This window comes from Hylobates moloch, unplaced genomic scaffold (assembly GCF_009828535.3).
Source record: "Hylobates moloch isolate HMO894 unplaced genomic scaffold, HMol_V3 SCAFFOLD_6, whole genome shotgun sequence".
Classification (NCBI taxonomy): domain Eukaryota; kingdom Metazoa; phylum Chordata; class Mammalia; order Primates; family Hylobatidae; genus Hylobates; species Hylobates moloch.
The window spans coordinates 78,561,708-78,580,825 of record NW_026652281.1 but is presented as its reverse complement, the minus strand read 5'-3'; the positions used below and the strand labels follow the sequence as shown (position 1 = coordinate 78,580,825).

General features: G+C 45.1%; 1 long non-coding RNA gene across 1 annotated transcript; it reads left to right on the top strand.

Moving 5' to 3' along the window:
• Positions 1-4,323: 4,323 nt before the first annotated feature.
• On the top strand, positions 4,324-10,364 carry LOC131383712 (uncharacterized). Its single transcript, XR_009213948.1, has 3 exons — positions 4,324-4,442; positions 5,145-5,242; positions 10,308-10,364. It is a non-coding gene; the product is annotated as an uncharacterized LOC131383712 (long non-coding RNA).
• Positions 10,365-19,118: the final 8,754 nt, after the last annotated feature.

Sequence of the window (19,118 nt, the reverse complement as noted above, 5' to 3'; positions counted from 1 at the left end):
CCCTTGAAGATGTCACTTCGGGAGGTACAGACTGGGAGAGCAGTCTGCACTGCAGAGTCCAGCGGTGGGAGAAGCATCATCAGTAACACAGGCAAACAATGCCAACCATACTCACACTCCCATGTCCCCGTGGCCTGACCCCAGCTGGCCACTCCTCTCAGGGTGTGAACAATGATCAGATATACTCTGTCACTTGTCACTAGCCTAACCTCCCGACATCAACTCCCCAGGGACAAGGGAGCAGCATCTAGAACACAGTGGATAATTATTCTTCAAATGAATTGCACTATCGATGGCATCCTGGCTGAATCAATCAAAGCAGGTGGGGGCAGATTTCACAGAGCCAAGAGGCCATGGCAGCTCTTTGTGATAGATTCATGTAAGAGGCCTCTTTTGCCACCACCCAACATTCATAAGCGATGCCTCCTCTCCATGTCCTTCAGCCATTTCCCATGCCAAATGAAGATAAATGTCAGAGGAGCAAATAGCCTTCAAATTGCTGTTGAAAATATTTTGGAAAAGCCATGAAATGCCAAGCCTTTCTCCTTCTCATAAAGATTCTATTTATCTTCTGAGAAATGTTCCCTACCCTCCTGAGAAGCTAAATATGACTCAGTGAAGTGGGGAGTTAGTGCCTACATGCTATTTCTTTCTTTTATTTTTTTGAGATGGAGTCTCTGTTCCCTAGGCTGGAGTGCAGTGGCATGATCTCAGCTCACTGCAACCTCTGCCTCCTGAGTTCAAGTGATTCTCCTGCCTCAGCCTCCTGAGTAGCTGGGATTACAGGCACGCTCCACCACGCCCAGCTAATTTTTGTATTTTTAGTGGAGATGGGGTTTCACCATGTTGGCCAGGATAGTCTGGATCTCTTGACATTTTGATCTGTCCACCTCGGCCTCCCAAAGTGCTGGGAGCTCCACCCCGCCCAGCCCCAAGTGGTATTTCTAAGGAGTTGGCAATGCCTAAGTGGTGCTCCCTCCAACTGCGTGAATTTCCATTCCATCAGCATAAACTGACCAGCCAATGCCGTGCTTCCAAGGAGATTACTTCATTCAATGTTTATTGAACATCTAGCATGTACCAGCCAATTATGTTCAGCACTGGGAACATGGCAGCAGACCAAATAGACAATGTTCTTATTCTCATAGAGCTTACCTTTCAGCACGTAGTGTGTGCAGAGACAGAATATAAAGAATAGATGTCAGGCTGGGCGCGGTGGCTCACGCCTGAAATCTCAGCACTTTGGGAGGCCGAGGAAGACAGAACACGAGGTCAGGGGATCGAGACCACCCTGGCCAACATGGCGAAACCCCATCTCTACTAAAAATACCAAAAAAAAAAAAAATTAGCCAGGTATGGTCATGTGCGCACTCACCTGTAGTCCCAGCTACTCAGGAGGCTGAGGCAGGGGAATCACTTGAACCCGGGAGGCGGAGGTTGCAGTGAGCCGAGATCGCACCACTGAACTCCAGCCTGGCAATAGAGTGAGACTCTGTCTCTAAATAAATAAATAAATGAATACAATAAGAAATAAATGTCAAGGCAGATGGTGATAAATGCTATGAAACCAAAGTACAGCAGAGCAGGCAGTGAGGGGTTAGAGGGCTATTTTAGACAGGGCAGTAAGAGAGGGTGTCCTTGGAACATTTAGACAAAGACAAAAGGGAAGTGAAGGAAGCAAAGCAGATGTTTGAGGAATAGGGTTACAGACGGAAGGAAGAACCTGTGCGAAGGCTTCAAACATGGGTGGCCCTAGGGGGTTTGAATGGCAGCAAGAAAACCAGAGGAATGGGAAAGTGGTAGGAGCTAAGGTCAGAGAGAGAGCTCAGAACTCATCACAGAGGAAATGTTAGGCTGTGGTTGAAGTTCAGACTTTAATTTGAGTGAGACTGGGAGTCATTGGAGTGTTTTGAGCAGAGCTGTTATGTAGTTGGATTATTCTGGCTGCTGGGCTGTCATAGACTGTTGGAGGCCAAGCGTGGAAACAGTAATAGGAGTTAGGAGCTGGGGCATTCTGGGTGAGAGATGACAGTGGTTTGGTCCGCAGTGTAATGTCACAGGTAGTAATGGTAGAATCCTGGATATGTTTTGCTGATAGAGCTGATGGGATTTGCTGGTGGATTGGATGGATGGATGGATGGGCATGAGAGAAAGAGGAGTAAGAGATAACTCTAAGATTTTTGGTCTTAGAAACTGGTAAAGTGGAGGTGTTGGTTAGCAAGAATGGGAAGACCTAGTTTGGAGAAGAAAATAAAGAGTTTAGCTTTGGCCAAGTTAAAGTTCGAGATGTTGGCCAGGTGTTGTGGCTCATGCCTGTGATCCCAGCACTTTGGGAGGCAGATGCGGGAGGATTGCTTGAGTCCAGAAGTTCAAGACCAGCTTGGGCAATATGGCAAAACCCTGTCTTTACAAAAAATACAATAATTAGCCAGGTGTGGTGGCGTGCACATGTAGTCCTAGCTACTCAGAAGACAGAAGTGGGAGAATCACCTGAGCCCAGGGAAATTGAGGCTGCAGTGAGCCATGATTGTACCACTGTACTCCAGCCTGGGAGACAGGGTGAGACCTTGTCTCCAAAAACAAAGTTTGAGATGTCTGCTGACAGCCAAGCAATGCTGCTGAGTAGGCAGTTGGATATTGGAGAGGTTGGGGTGTCAGGTGCACAGATAGTGTTGAGACCCACTGGGATCAACACTGTTTGGGATAAGTCAAGGAGGCAGAAAATTTGTTCAACCAATTTTCTTCAGAATTACCCTATGCACAACATTTATGCATGCGTTGGGACACAGCTCATGGCCTTGTGTGGAAGATTGACGAGTAACTGGACAGTCTCAATCCAGTGTGATGAGCGTTGCTATGGAGGAACTCAGGGAGAGGCACCTGACTTGGTCTTGGGATGCAGGCAAGACATCCTGGAGGAAATGAAATTTTCATCAATACTTAAAAGAGACAAGGAGCTAATATTTACTTAGTACAATCAGCCTTGGTATCCGGTATCCATGGGTTCCACATGCATGAATTCAACCAACTGTGGACTGCAAATATTTGAAAAAACATGCATCTGTCCTGAACATGTACAGACTTTTTCTTCGTCCTGTTGCTAAACAATATGGTATAAAAACAACTTCCAGACCATCTACATTGTATTAGGTATTATAAGTAAACTGGAGATAACATATATGAGAGGATGTGTGTAGGTTTATAGGTAAATATTAATACTATGCCATTTTATATAAAGTTCTTGAGCATCTGCAGACTTTGGTATCCACAGGAGGTCCTAGAACCAATTCCCCATGGATCCTGAGGAACGACCTCAGTATCCAGGTACTGTTTCAAGCACTTTGCATTAGTCGTTCTCAAACTTTCCTGGATATTTATATCACTTGGGAAGAATTTAAAAATCCCAATGCCTGGGCCTAACCTCAGATCAATTAAATCAGAAACCTGGGTATGAAACTCAGGCATCAGTGTTTTCTAAAAGCTTTCTAATGTTTCCAACATTCAGCCAGGTGTGAAGATCAATGCTATATTTGTGTTTGCTCATACAATTCTCTGAACTACACCTCACGGGGAAGGTACTACTATTGCTAATATCTCCATTTTACAGAAGGGAAAACTAAGGCACAGTGGAGTCATACACTTGCTCAAGCTCATGAAACTTGTGATTGACAGAACTGGATGAGATGTCTGGATCCGGAGTCCACCTTCGTAGCCACTGTTCCATCATGTATTTCAAGAGAGGCCAGATGGGGCATTCATCAGAAGGATGTCGTAGGAAAGAGTGTGTTCCAGATGGCGGGGTTAGTTGGACTTTGGTAGAATATAAATAGATTAATGCAATGAGTATACAAGGAGTACAGAATATGCATATTATTTCATTCATTCATTCATCATTCATTTAACAAGTATTTGTTATGCACCTGCCCTGTGCCAGGCACACAGCTAGACACTGAGGAGGTTGCTGGGGAGCAAAGACTCATAAAAGTCATAATCCAGTGGGGAATAAGTAGAGGTTTAATAAATAATCACAAACTGAACTGTATTTACTCCTTGTATTTGCTCATGGAATTCTCTGAACCACACCACATGGGGGAGGTACTATGATTGGTAATATCATCCCCATTTTACAGATGGGGAAACTAAGGCGGTAATCCCAAATGATTGAGCAATAATCCAAAATGGATTGGATAATATGTATATGTGCAGTGTGTGTGTGTGTGTGTGTGTGTGTGTGTGTGTGTGTAAAATTGCAATCATTTTGGGAAAGAATTACCTGGTGCTGTGAGAGACTTTATTTGTCATAGACAAGTCAAGGAAGGATGAGTTGCCAGGATACAGACATAATCCTCACATGCAAAAGAGGAAACTGAGGCCCAAGAGATTAAGTCATGTGCCCAAAGTCTCACATCTGATGATTAGACCAAATTGGAATTTGAACCCAGGTGAGTCAAATTCTAACATGTTTCTTCTACAGCAATGATTATCAAGCTTTAGTGTGCCCCAGAATCTCCCGGAAAGCTTTGTTAAAACTCTGAGTGCTGGGCCCCCCTGCCTGGGGAGTCCCATGGAGGTCTCAGTGGGGCCTGATAATTTGCATTCCTATCAAGTGCCCCCGTGCTGCTGACACTGCTGGTCTGGGGAGCATGCTTTGGAAACACTGTCTACTGCATGAAAGCATTAGTGGTAACACTTGTGCTGGGTCATGATGGTAAAAAAAAAAAAAAAAAGACACATCAGGTGGAAGGATTTGGGAAGGCTGGAGGTAGGAAAGGGCCTTCTGCCACTGAAGCGTTGTGCTGTAGAGAAAGAGTGAAGTTGATGGTAGTTTCCGAGGTTGTAGCCATCTGTTCCCACCCATCCATAGCAGCTGCTAGTGAGGACCCAATTCACTTCTTCATTCAGCCTGCCAGGGAATAGTTTATCAGCCCATTGGAGCCAGAAGTTCTCATTGGCCCCTAAGTTCAGGTTGCTTATTAAAGCACCCTGGGCAACCCCCTGATTTTAGCGCAAGTAAAGGGACTCTTGATCCCTCTTGAGATCAGCAAGAAAACATTTTCTGGCCTTAAATGGGTGCTTTGGGACCTATCACACAAAATTAATTTATTCAACATATCTCTCTCACTCTCTCTCGCTCTGTCACCCAGGCTGGAGTGCAGTGGCATGATCTCAGCTCACTGTAACCTCCGCCTCCTTGGTTCAAGCGATTCTCCTGCCTCAGCCTCCCGAGTAGCTGGGATTACAGGTGAGTGCCACAACGCCCAGCTAATTTTGGTATTTTTAGTAGAGATGGGGTTTCGCCATGTTAGTCAGGCTGGTCTTGAACTCCTGACCTCAGGTGATCCACCTGCCTCGGTCTCCCAAAGTGGTGGGATTACAGGAGTGAGCCACCATGCCTGGCTGAACATATGTTTTTTGAGACCCTATTATGTTACAGTGCTGCATCAAACACAAGAAAAGGAAATGCCTTTTTCTTCTGAGGCCTGATTTATCAGGGTGCCCTGGAGACAAGGGTCCTCAGGATAACCTGGGGTAATTGATTCATTCCACATGATGCCACAGAAGTCAGGGAGGTGGCCTTCTGTGATAGTAAGATGGATTGACCTATCTGTCTCTCATCCATCTACTGTCTTGCTATCATCTATCTATCTATCTTTCTTTCTTGCTATTATCTATCTATCATCTATCTATCTTCTTGCTATTATCTATCTATATCTATCATCTATCTACCAATCATTTATACCTATTATCTAACTATCTACATAATATCTATCTACCAGCCAATCATGTATCTACCTATTATCTATTATCTATCTATCTATCTATCTATCTATCTATCTATCTATCTATCTATCATCTCTTTATTATCTCTCTATTATCTATCTATCTACCAATGAATCATCTATTATCTATCTACCTATCATCTATCAATCAATAATCTATCTTATCCTATCAATCTATTATCTATCATCTATCCTATCCTATTATCTATCATCTATCGATCTACCTACCAACCAATCATCTATCTACCTATTATCTATTATCTATCTATCTATCTATCTATCTATCTATCTATCTATCTATCATCTATCATCTATCTATCTATCTATATCATCTATCTATCTATCATCTTTTTATTATCTTTCTATCAGTCATCTATCTATATCTATCTACCTATCATCTATCTATTCATCTATTATCTATGTATCATCTATCTATCTTATTCTATCTCTCTCTCTCTCTCTCTCTCTCTCTCTGTCCATCTACTGGTTTTCCTCCGTAGTTCCTAGCTCATAACTCCCATAACCCTTGTTACAGTCTTTTGTTATAATGTGGGGGAGATTTAGGCCTCAGGAAACAGAATCTCTCTGACTTTCCCCTGCCCTCCTTTCACCTGCCCCAGGCTGGACTCTAATCTGATTGTGGGTCATAAAACTCTCATTCCAATGATAGTTCTATTCCATACTTTGGAAGGAATGCTGAACAGAGAGGCCAAGGAGAATCTGAACAGATAGGTCTTGCTGAGTTAAATCATGCCCCTTCTGTCCAATCACATTTCAACACAGTTGTCCATGCTTCAGTCATGGACAACCAATGAAGTCTCCATACCAGGCCCAAAGGCAGGGTTCAGGGAGCTTCTGGAGAGCTGAACACGTGGAGGCCGACAGCAGGATGAAGAAGAACTCATCTGTGTGCCTGGACAGTGGGGCACCCCAACTCTATGGGGCCAGAAGCTCCACCCTTCCAGGCCTCACCTTATGTGCTCTTTATCTGGTTGCTTTATTTGTATCTTTTTAAAAGATCCTTTTTAGTAAACCAGCAAATATAAGTGTTTCCCTGAGTTCTGTGAGCCTCTCTAGCAAATTAATTGAATCCAGTGAGGGGGTCATGGGAATCCCAACTTGAAGCCTGTTGGTCAGAAGCTCTGGAGGCCTGGACTTGAGACTGGGGCGTAGGAGGGAGCAGTCTTTGGGAGTGAGCCTTCAACCCATGGGATCTGATGCTGCTGTTGCTGTCTCTGGGTAGATAACTTTGGAACTGAATTGGAGGTCACCCAGCTGGTGTCACCTGCTTGGTGTATGGGGAAAAACTCTCACATCTTTGCTCACGGTATTCTTCTTCTGTGTTGATGACTGTTGTGGTGATGTGACAGCAGAGGAGAAACACAGTTTGAGAGAGTTTTTCCTAAGACACTTCATCTGCAGATTTCTGGGCTCTCTTCTGGCGATACTGTGAGGTCCCAGGATTGGTACAGGCTGGCAGGATATTTTTTCAGGGCAGCTAACTGCTGATAAACAGGACAGCAAGGTATTGGGGAATTAGACCAAAAATCACATCTGAGGGGTAAGGTGATGCCACAAACTGAACACTGTTTCCTGAGGATGGAATCTGGGTGGGTACCAAAAAAAATGGTTACAGAGTCACTCACCAAGAGCCAGGGTAGGTGGAGTGGCGTGGAGTATGAGCTGAGCCCTGGCAAGTAGTTTTGGATGGCAGCTGTACACAGGGGCATCTCTGTGGTGTGGGACAAGCCTGCTGAGCTCAGGGTGTGGTGTCCTGCTCCCATCGACTCAATTTATGTTCTGGAACACTTCCTGGGCAGGGCTTCCTTCATCCTTGGGATGACAGCTTGGACTGGATATTCAATCTTTTGCCTCTGGGGCAGCGTTAATAAGCATTAATAAGCAGAGTTCATCCCACCCCCTCTGAGGCACTGCCCAGACTGTCCAGGGAGCCGACCCGGATGTAAGAGAGGGGTGGTCACATTTGGGTTAGAATGATGACCTGGGAATAGTTCAGAGGCTGGACTTTCCTGATTGGGCATTTCCAGCTCTTCAGAAACCTTCTCTTGGCCGCAGTACTGAGCCTTGAGGGTGTAGGCTCCTGGGTTAGGGGAATCACCTGACATCTGTCCTGAAGGAGGCTCACCCCAAGGGATAAGCATAAGAAGAAATGAAGTTATGCCCCCAAGTTAGAAGGATCCGTCCTTGAGCCAATGGTGATGTTCATGAAAATGCATCACACATCCCAAACTCAGACTTTATCCAGGGCAGCATTGTGCTCAGCTAAAACAATACTCTCTCTGCCTGCTTTGCATGTAAGGGCACCAACATGGCCCAATTTCGACCCACAGACTCCAAGTGGAAGTCCCTGGAGAGCGCCTTCCTTCTCCACTCAATAGGCAAAATCTTCCTAGGATAAAGTCATTTGCCTGAGTAAGGTGAGCATCCTGCATCAAAGCATATTTATGCACCAGAGGATATTTATTTCTCTGGGAGTGGAGAGGTTGAGAAAACCCAGCCATTCCCACAGAGAGAATCCCATATTGCAGGAGGGCTCCCACCGCTCATGAGACTCACAGCAGCCATTGGCTTTCTCTTATTTTGTGAAAATGTGGTGGTAATCTCCCTGCCTTGGCTGGAAGCAGAATGGGGTTGGGGATTAGACCCCAGAGGAAGGAAGACCTAGGAGGCCTTCAGGTTAAAAAGGAGATCAGGACTCTGCAATTTGAGGCTAGGAGTACCAGGCCCAGTGTTTATGCTTCCCTTCTGGGGCTTCCATCTGGAGTCAGCCAGGGTTGGGGCCACCCCGAAGGCTGCTCTGACATGAGTGCTTCTAACTTGGAAGCTCTTGATCTCTCCTTTCAGGGGGTCCTTGGATGAGCCCCTTCAAGGGACAGACAGAAGATGGCTCGTCCATGTGGGAGTCCTGCATCAGGGGGGACCAGCTCACTAGGGCCATAGAGAAAGAGAAGGTCTACAAAAATTGTCTACTCTTCTCACTTTGGTAAGAGAGGTAAACGTTTGACAGCAGAGACTAATTGCAGTAACAAACACTTTCCAATGTCAGTGGCTTTAACACAACAAAAAGATACCTTGCTCATATCAGTGTCCAATGGGTGCTGGCACAACGGCTCTGTTCCATGCAGTGTTTCAGGGACCCAGGCTCATCCTACTTAATATCTCTATACTCCTCTAGGTCTTCAGCTTAGATGGGCAAAGGAAGTGGGAGTGTCATGTTGGAGGCTTGGGATCAGGCTGGGAAGGGGCACAGTGCAGTGTGCTCGCATTATTCAGGTCAAGGGTTTTGCCTATTTAATGGGGAGGATTTGCCTATTTAATGGGGAAGAAAGATGCTCTCCTGGTACTTCCACTTGAAGCCTGCTGGTCAGAATTGGGTCATATCAGTAAAGGAGGCAGAGAGATTATCGTTTTAGTTGAGCACATTGCTGCCCTGGATGAAAATCTGGGTTTGGGATATTAGTGTGTGTGTGTGATGACATGAGGTATGACACTATTATGCTTGCTACAGCTGTCCCAGGCAACAGCAGTTTGGTAGTTAAGGACATTGGGTTTTGAGCCAGACACTCTTGGCTTTCACTCTTGCCTGTGCACCAACTAGTTCCCTATACACTTCTTGATTTGGGGGATCAATGGAAGTGAGGCTCCAGGGTGTGGTTGGGTGGTGAGTGGGTGGCCTGGGTGGCCTTGTCCAGCTTGCATTTCAGAAGTCTGAGCAGTGGTTCCCTTTGCTCCGAGGCAGTCCTTTACCCCCAGCCATTGCCAATATCTCTGCCTGTGGTATTTGTGTAGCATTTGGACAAAACCCTTGGGAGAACTCAATGCAAAATTGGCCAGAGTGTGCTGCCCTGCAAACTTAAGTATCTACAGGGTGCAGGCTGCTCTTTAAATGGATGAAGTGGTACAGTGGATGGCTGTGAGAGACTTGAGATGCCAGTCTACTTAGGTCCTGCTGAGGGTGGCTGTTCAGAAAAACTAGTATTTCTAGGCTTTCGGAAATGTCAAGAGAAGCTACATGTGCAAACTTTATGTATACTCTTCTATTTTTAATGCCAATCACCTAAGTCATACTCAATACTGTGGCCCAAACCAAACACATCTGTGGAAGGGCTATTTCCCAAGGACTGGGCCTCATTCTTAGTGTGAAGCTAGATCCAGGGCCTGCTTCAGGACTGGCCCCTTCTCTGCACAGAGAAGCATTCTGCTTGCCACCAATGACACCCTTCTGAGTGTGCGGGAAAACACAGCTGAATGTTAAATAAACACCCGCTAATTGCCCTGAGAATATTTATTGAGGTTCCCCCACGTTGTAATAAGAAATTCTTGAAACATATATCACCTACCAAGCTGTTAATCATTGGTAAATATATTTTAAATACAGCAGTCCATTAGTATTTTAATTTAGCCTGTCTCCTGGAGAATATGTGTTGGATCAGACAAATGTCCCAAGCTTCAGAGCCAAGGGAAAATTTTTCTCACCTAGTTAATCTTTATGCTCTTCTCTCACAGAGGAAATTCCGGCTGCACCAGCAAGAGAAATACTCCCCCAGGAACAGTATTGATGGCATGTGTCCTTGAGGAGCTGGTGGGTGAGGCAGGGAGGCGGCAGCTTCACAGAGGGCTCAGGAGTGGGTGGGGACCCCAGGGAAGGGCTGGGAGTTAGTTAGGGTTGCTGACAGGTTGGTCGCTTCCTTGCCAGTTTACCTAAGTGCACAATTTTACAGCTGAAGAAAATACAATAATATTTTCATCCATCCACATTGGACGAGTCACAAAAGACTCGTCCAATGTGGATGCTCTGTGCAGAATTGATTACCTCGCTTCCCTGCAGCCTTCCTCCCTGTGCTGGGGTCTTCTTCAGACTTCACATTTCATCTATGCCTTTATCTCAGGGGAGGCCAGTTAGAAAGCGGCAGACACACATGATGAGCGGAGACGTGTCTGACCATCCCCTGCCTTGGTGATCACTGCATGAGCTTGTGGGATCCTCTCCCTGTGAGCTACTTGTTTGTTCCACAGTCACCTATAGAGTACTTACTCTGTACCAGGGACTGTTCCAGGTACTGGAGAGGCGAGCGAGCCAGGAAGAGCAGGTGCAGCCCTGTGGAACTCACCATCTAGAGGTGGGAGGCAGTCAGTACATGGCAGCAGTCATTAATTAGTTAAGCAAGCACATTTCAGAGTGAGTGCTGGGAACAGGGAACAGGGTGATGAGGCAGGGGTGACTGTCAGAGTTGGGAGCAAGGAAAATCCTGCTTTTGACTCAGAATTTATATTTTTATCTGAGATATGATGGACTGAGAGAAATAAATAATATCTTTGAAGTTTTAAAAATGAAGTGGATAGTGGGCCATTCCCTGCTTTCAGGGATTCTGGAAAAAGTGGGGAAAGCGGAGAGGCGGGGATGACATAGTTTGGAATGTGCTGAGTCAGAGGTGTATACTGTACCTCTAGTTGCTCAGAAGAAAGGCCTGTGCTGAAAATGTATTTTTTCCACATCTGTAGCAGAGACTTGTGGTGCACTGAGCCATTCACATCCCCTAGGACATCTGATTTCAGCACACGGAGGTGGAGAGTTCCATGCCTGTGGCCAGCGTTCTGCATCAAGCACGTGCTGCTGCGTCTCTCTCCTGCCTCAGTTGGAGGGCCCTCAGCACAGTGCAGGTGCAACCAGGAAGTGAAGTTAACAGCCCCAGGGAAACCCTCAACCACCGTCAGATGTGAGGTGGTGGATAAATGCCCCAGCCTCCCCACTCTCGAGTGGGACATTTCCAAGGAGCATTCTGTTTGGTTCCTCCAAGAGTCTATTCAGCCTCAGTTGCCCATTGATCTGCTCATCAGTGTGCATGTGACTTGGTTTCTTCCTTGTTCTCCCCAGGCCCACCCTTCTGCTTTCTCAAATAAACCTCTCAAACTCCCTGCACTTGCATCTCTGTCTCAGGAGCTGTTTTGGGGGATACCGGAATCAGGTAAGACAGACACCAGCTCCATCAGGGAACACGCATGAGAATGTTCATCATGGTGTTGATCAGGGCAGTGGCAGATTGCCCAGGAAGAATTAGAGGCATGAGAGCAAAGGATGACTGAGATCAGGACCTCGGGGCACACTAATGCTTAAAGGGCAGGCAGAGGAAGAAGAGTGTGTTCTTCTAAAAGCACACAAACAGCAAACACGAACAACCAGATAGGTAGACAAAGTCCTCCTCAGCCTTCTCGTCGTCTTCTTTCTGTTCTCCTGTCCTCTGTGAGCTGTGAGGTCATAAGCAGTTTTCAGAGGAGCTTTCACATTCCCGGCATAGCCCTATCTGAGATAAGATTTGCAATCTGCTAAGATTGCTTGAAGCATGGTGTATGTGGCATGAAATCCACCTGCAATACCTACCTGATCAGAAAGTATCTCTGATTGATACCTAGTCAAAGTCATGTCTTCTTCCTGTCACTTTCAATCTTTTTAAAGTATAGAATTTTATCTTTTTTTTTTTTTTTTGAGACGGAGTCTCGCTCTGTTGCCCAGGCTGGAGGGCAGTGGCGTGATCTCGGCTCACTGCAAGCTCCGCCTCCCAGGTTCACGCCATTCTCCTGACTCAGCTTCCCAAGTAGCTGGAACTACAGGCGCCTGCCACCACGCCTGGTTAATTTTTTTTTTTGTATTTTTAGTAGAGACGGGGTTTCACCGTGTTAGCCAGGATGGTCTTGAACTCCTGATCTCGTGATCCGCCCTCCTCAGTCTCCCAAAGTGCTGGGATTACAGGCGTGAGCCACTGCACCCGGCTCTTATTTTTAATTGATACATAATAATTGCACATATCCATCAGATATATGCTACATTTTGATACATGTATATGATATGTGGTGATCAAGTCAGGATATTTGGGATATCAGTCACTTCAAAAATATGTATCATTTCTTTCTGTTGGAAACATTCAAGTCCTGTCTTCTAGCTGTTGTCAGTTTCTGTCTTAATCAGCTTTCTGTACAATAATGCTGCATAGCAAACAGCCCTGAAATTCTGGCATCTGCAAATAAGCATTTATTTTTTGCTCATGCATCTGCAGATTGGTGAGAGCAGCTCTAGTTCACATGTTTTGGGCTCTGGCTGGAAGGGCAATGGCTAAGTGAGCCACATTCTTCTCGAGAAAGAGGTTAGACGGCGGTCCCCAGGGGTGAGCAGAAATGTGCAATGTGTCTTAAAGCCTTGGCTCTGAATTCACAAACTGTCACTTCCACTCACATCTTATTGGATAAAACAAGACCTGTGTCCAAGCCGCTGATATCAGGGTGCAAGGAAGCATATTCTCCTCATGAGAAATGTGCAGGTATGTGTGTAAATGAATACTTGCTAAACATTAATGTCATATCGGGCTCCATAGCACATGATCTATGCTTTCCTTGCGGAATTTACAACTTTCTACCCTCCATTACGTGCATGTCAATTACATGCACGCTTTATCTCCCAACCACATTGAATTTCTTCAGGGCAGAATCCATGGACAACCATTCACAGTACCTCCCCACCAATTAACTTAGAAAAGGGATATTGCACATAGTAATATGTGGTCAGATTCGGGGGCATATTTTGAAGGTAGGGCAAGCAGAAATTGCTGACACATTGGAGACGTACTATGTAAGAGAATGAGGGAGATGATGATGTTTTTGACCTGGGCAATTGAGAAAATTGAGTTGCCCTATATAGGTATGGGGGATATTGCGGGAGGAACTGATGCTCAGAAATGGAAAGTCATTAATATCTATTTCATTGCTTTCAGAAGTGTGGGATGCTCAATATTTATGGGTGGCAGAGGAAATGTTTAGGTGATACACAGATCCAAGAAAAGTTAACATTGAATCCAAGAGTTAGAAAGCTATTTATCTTTCAATTCTTTATCGACTCTTTTGATTAGTTAAGAGCAGTCTCAGTTTGGTGCTAGGATATCTTTAAACACTGGCTGATTTCCTTTTTTAGAAAAGAGAGATTACACTGCAGGCTTAGAGAATTGGGCTGGCAGCAGTATCTAGCTAGATTTAATAACAGCATTTTCATTTCATTGTATTTCTTTTTCTGGATAACTTCTCTTTATGACTGTTGATGCTGGTTCATTTACAGCCAAGATATACATTTCCTTTAAAAGTGGATTTACTTATGTTAAAAAGGGAATCAATTTACGAAGAACTGTTTAAGTAAATTTATCCGTCCATTTATTTAGGAAATATTTATTGAGTGTCAACTATCTACAGGATGTTGTTTTAGGTGCTGGGAATACAGCAGTGAACAAAAATAGAATGAAGCTCAGGCTTTCATGAAGCTTGCAGGCTGGCGGGGAAGGTGGACAACAGTATCACGGTTGAAATAAACGGGTAGAGTAGCAAGTAATTTTTTCTTTTTTTGAGACAGGGTCTTGCAGGGTAGCCCAGGCTGCCATGATCACAGCTCACTGAAGCCTCAACCTCCTGGTTAAGGCTATTCTCCCACCCAAGCCTCCCAAGTAGCTGGGATTAGAGGCACACCCCACTATGTTGGCTCAATTTGTTTGCAGAGACAAGGTCTCCCTATGTTGCCCAAGCTGGCCTCAAACTCCTGAACTCAAGTGATCCTCCCGCCTCGGCCTCCCAAAGTTCTGAGATGACAGGCGTGAGCCATTGCACCAGGCCCACAAATATTTTAGATGATGAAAAGTCCTATAGAATAAATAAAACAGAAAGGGGGAATTGGCAGTGGGGGACAGGAGTTGCAATTTAAGTAGAGTGGCCAGGGAATGCCTGGTGGAGGAGACAACATTTGGGAAAAGACCCCAGGGAGCTAGCCACACTGGTCTATGAGAAAGAGCGTTCCTTGGCAGAGGGAACAACAAGGATGAAAGCTCTGTGGCTAGAACATGCCTGGCACAGACAAAGAAGGGCAAGGAGCCCAGTGCATATGGAATAGAGGGAGCAAGGGAGAGAGTAGTAGAAGATGGTCTCCAAGAGCTAAGAAGGTGGCAGGATCAGGTAGAGCCCCGTGGGACACTGTTACGAATGTAGCTGCTACCCAGGTGAGGTGGGAAGTCACTGGGGGATCTTGAGCAGGGGAGTTAATGGCGTAATCTGTCTTACAGTTTAAAACCATCACTGTGGTTGTGTCAAGAACAGACTCAGGGCAGTAGGGGCAGTATCAGGAATTCCTGAGGGGGAGGCAGTTGCAGAAATCCAGGTGAGAGATGCCGATGGTTTGGGCCTGGGGGACAGCAAGATGTGGTCCAGTTCTGGATATATCTTGAAGATAGAGCAAGCAGAATTGGCTGGTAGATTGGATCTATGCTATGCAAGAGAGGGAAGGAGATGATGCTGCTGGTTTTTCTTTGTTTTTTTTTTTTTTTTCCACTTCACGTTTATTTGTGATCAAGTACAATGCCAAATAACATTCAGAAATTAGCCATTCTGGGCCAGGCGTGATGACTGATGCCTGTAATTCCAGCACTTTGGGAGGCCGAGGCAGGCGGATCACAAGGTCAAGAGATCGAGACCATCCTGGCCAACATGGTGAAACTCCGTCTCTACTAAATTTACAAAAAAAAAAAAAAAAAAAGAAAAAAAAAGAAATTAGCCATTTTGTTTTCAGCTCCCTACCAAAGGTAAGGATCTAGGCTGAGAAACAAGCCCTGGACCTCAGAACAAACAGGACTCAGATTTTACCTACATCCAAAAAATCCTGAGCCAGAAAGTTTATTTACTCATTTTAAAACTTCTATTTTAGGTTCAGGGGTACATGTGCAAGTTTGTTACATGGGTAAATTGCGTGTCATGGGAGTCTGCTGTACAGATGACTGTTACCCAAGTAATAAGCATAGTACCCTATAGGTAGTTTTTCAATCCTTCTCCCACCCTCCACCCTCAAGTAGGCCCCTCTGTTTGTTTGTTGTTTTTTTAGACAGAGTCTTGCTGTGTTGCCCAGGCTGGAATGCAGTGGCATGATCTTGGCTCACTACAACCTCTAACTCCTAGGTTCAAGCGATTCTCCTGCCTCAGCCTCCTGAGGATTATAGGCATGCACCACCACACCTGGCTAATTTTTGTATTTTTAGAAGACAAAGGGTTTCACCATGTTGGCCAGGCTGGTCTTGAACCCTTGACCTCAGGTGATCCACCCATCTCAGCCTCCCAAAGTGCTAGGATTACAGGTGTGGACCACTGTGCCTGGCCTGTTCCCTTCTTTGTGTCCATGTGTTCTCAATGTTTAGCTCCCACTTATAAGTGAGAACATGCAGTATTTTGTTTTCTGTTCCTGAGTTAGTTTGCTTAGAATAATGGCCTACAGCTCCATCCATGTTGCTGCAAAGGACATGATCTTGTTCATTTTTATGGCTGCATAGTATTCCATGGTGTATATGTACCACATTTTCTTTATCCAGTGTGTGGTTGATGGGAATTTAGGTTTATTCCATGCCTTTGCTATTGTGAATAGTGCAGTGATGAACATATGTGTGCATGTCTCTGTACGGTAGAATGGTTTATATTCCTTTGGGTATATACCCAGTAACAGGATTACTAGGGTGAATGGTAGCCCTGTTTTAGGTTCTTTGGAAAAACATCACACTGCTTCTCACAATAGCTGAACTAATTTATACTAACACCAGGAGTGTATAAGCACTCCCTTTTCTCTGCAACTTTGCCAGCATCTTTTTTTTTGTTGTTGCTTGTTTTGTTTTGTTTTTTTTTTTTGAGATGGAGTTTCGCTCTTGTTGCCCAAGCTGGAGTGCAATGGCACGATCTCGGCTCACTGCAACCTCTGCCTCCCAGGTTTGAGTGGTTCTCCTGCCTCAGCCTCCCAAGAAGCTGGGATTATAGGCACGTGCCACCACACATGGCTAATTTTTTGTAATTTTAGTAGAAACAGGGTTTCACCCTGTTAGTCAAGCTGGTCTCGAACTTCTGACCTCAGGTGATCTGCCTGCCTCGGCCTCCCAAAGCGTTAGGATTACAGGCGTGAGCCACTGCGCCTGGCCTTGACTTTTTAATAATAGCCATTCAGACTGGTGTGAGACGTATCTCATTGTGGTTTTGATTTGTGTTTCTCTAATGATTAGTGATGTTGAGGATTTTTTTCATAAGCTTGTTGGCAGCATGTATGTCTTCTTCTAAAAAGTGTTCATGACCTTTAACTACTTTTTAACAGAGTTTTTTTTTTTTTGCTTGTTAATTTGTTTACATTTTTCATGATGATGTTTTTGACTTGAGCAATGAAGAATGTTGAGTTGCCCTATACAAAGATGAGGGAAACTGTGGGAGGAACAGATGAGAAGTTCCATTTCCATTTGGTTGTGCTGACTTTGAAGACACTGGTTTAGGCATCTGAGTGAAGATGTGAAGTGTGCCCTTGGATATCTGAGATTGAAATTCGGTAAGGGGGGTCCTAATTGAGGACTTAAATACAAAAATCATCAGCATATAGATGGTGCTGGCTGAGTGAACCTGGGATAGCAGAGAGCACAGAGCTTGGGTCTCCTCCTCTTGCCTGTCTGTGGCATTTGTAGCTGCTTGGCCGGTTTTTAGAGTCTTGGTCCTCGACATGACAGGTGCAGACGGCACAAAGCTGTTTTCCTAGTGACTCTGGGAAAACACCCCCGTTTTGTGTGGATCCAGAAAGGCAAAGAAGATTTGCTTTGTAAAAATTTCATTTCAGCAAAATCACCCTGCATAGCAAGCTTTACACATTAAGCTTTTCAAATTGATCTGCCCTGTCATTTCAACTTCCTAAACTTCGCCTTTTTCTTTGCTCAGTTCGATTTCCACTGGGAAACAGTTGTCTGAAGCCTGAACTGTATATGTCAAAACATCCTGTTAGGGCTTTCTGATGTTGGACAATTCAGGGCATTTGGTTTTCACATCAGGGGAGGGAAATTTCTTCCTGTTATTATGTTAGCACTGCAGACCGAGTCTCTATTGCTTCAGGTCTTGGGCCAAAAACAGATGCCTAAGACATGTAGTGGTTTTGCTACAAGACATGAAACTGGCTCAGCCTGAGAATAGTAAAGACAATTTCAAATAATAATGATAACTACCATCAAATGGACCCTTGTATTTGCCAGACTCTGTTTAGTAGTGGATGCTACTGGTGCCCCACAAAGAACCCCTTCATTGGCTTACATCGTCCTCCAGTGGCTATGGGTGTTGGCTGCTACCAGCTCACCCCTGCTTTCCTGGCTGAATAGGATTCACCTTATCTGGTCATATAGGAGTCACTTTCGCTGGCTGAATAGGTAACACTTCGCCTGGAAGAATATGAAATACCCCACCTGGCTGAATAGGAAACACCTCACCTGGCTGGATGGTAAATACCTCACTTGTCTGAATAGAAAACACCTCACTTGGCTGGAAGGGAAACACCTCACCTGGGTGAATAGGAAATATCTCACCTGGCTGAATAGGAAACACTTCACCTGGTTGAATAGAAAACACCTCACCTGGCTGAATAGGAAACACCTCACTTGGATGAATAGGAACCACCTCCTCTACTCCTTCCACAGAGGGCAGCCAGCAGCCAGAGACTGACTGACTTGGGCTGGCTCCTTTCCCCCACTGGGGACTCCCTCTGGCTCAATTTGGGCTCCAGAGCTTTCGGTAGGATCAGACCAAAGACAGTCTTGGGTTGAGACTACTTTCTTCCTTTTCATCCTTCTTTTGTCCCATTCTGCTTCCCTCACTCTCCTCCTCCTGAGAGCTCTCTCCATCTCAGAATCCCATCTGAGGCTCTGTTTCTAGGGAATTGGGCTTAAGATAAGTGTCTGGTACATTTCATAACATGTAACACTCTCAGCAACCCTCTGACACAGTATGATTATTTCTCCACTGCAGACATGGATACAAAGACTCAGAAAGGTTAGTGACTAGCTTAGGGTCCCATGCCTGGATAGGTACAAGAGCTAGGATGGGATCCAGCATTTGCTCCAAAGCACATCTCCTAACAGTACGGTACTTTGCCTTCCCACAGGGTTGATCTCAGGTATTTTGAATCACAGATATTTTCTCCCTTTCTCTGGTTTTCTATTTCCAGATAGTTTTCTATTAAAGCAGTGTTGACTGGAGGGCTAGGGACCAGCTACCTGTGGCGACCATGGAAAAGGGATTACCTGGGCCCTTGGGAAAGCAAAAAAATGTGATTACTCAATAAATGCAGCTATGTTGTACTAACCAGAATAAGTAGATATTCTTGGAAAATCCAAAAACCACTCCCATTAGGTTTTATTTTTATTTTTATTTATTTATTTATTTTTTTGACGGAGTCTCAGTCTGTCGTCAGGCTGGAGTGCAGTGGCGCGATCTTGGCTCACTGCAACCTCTGCTTCC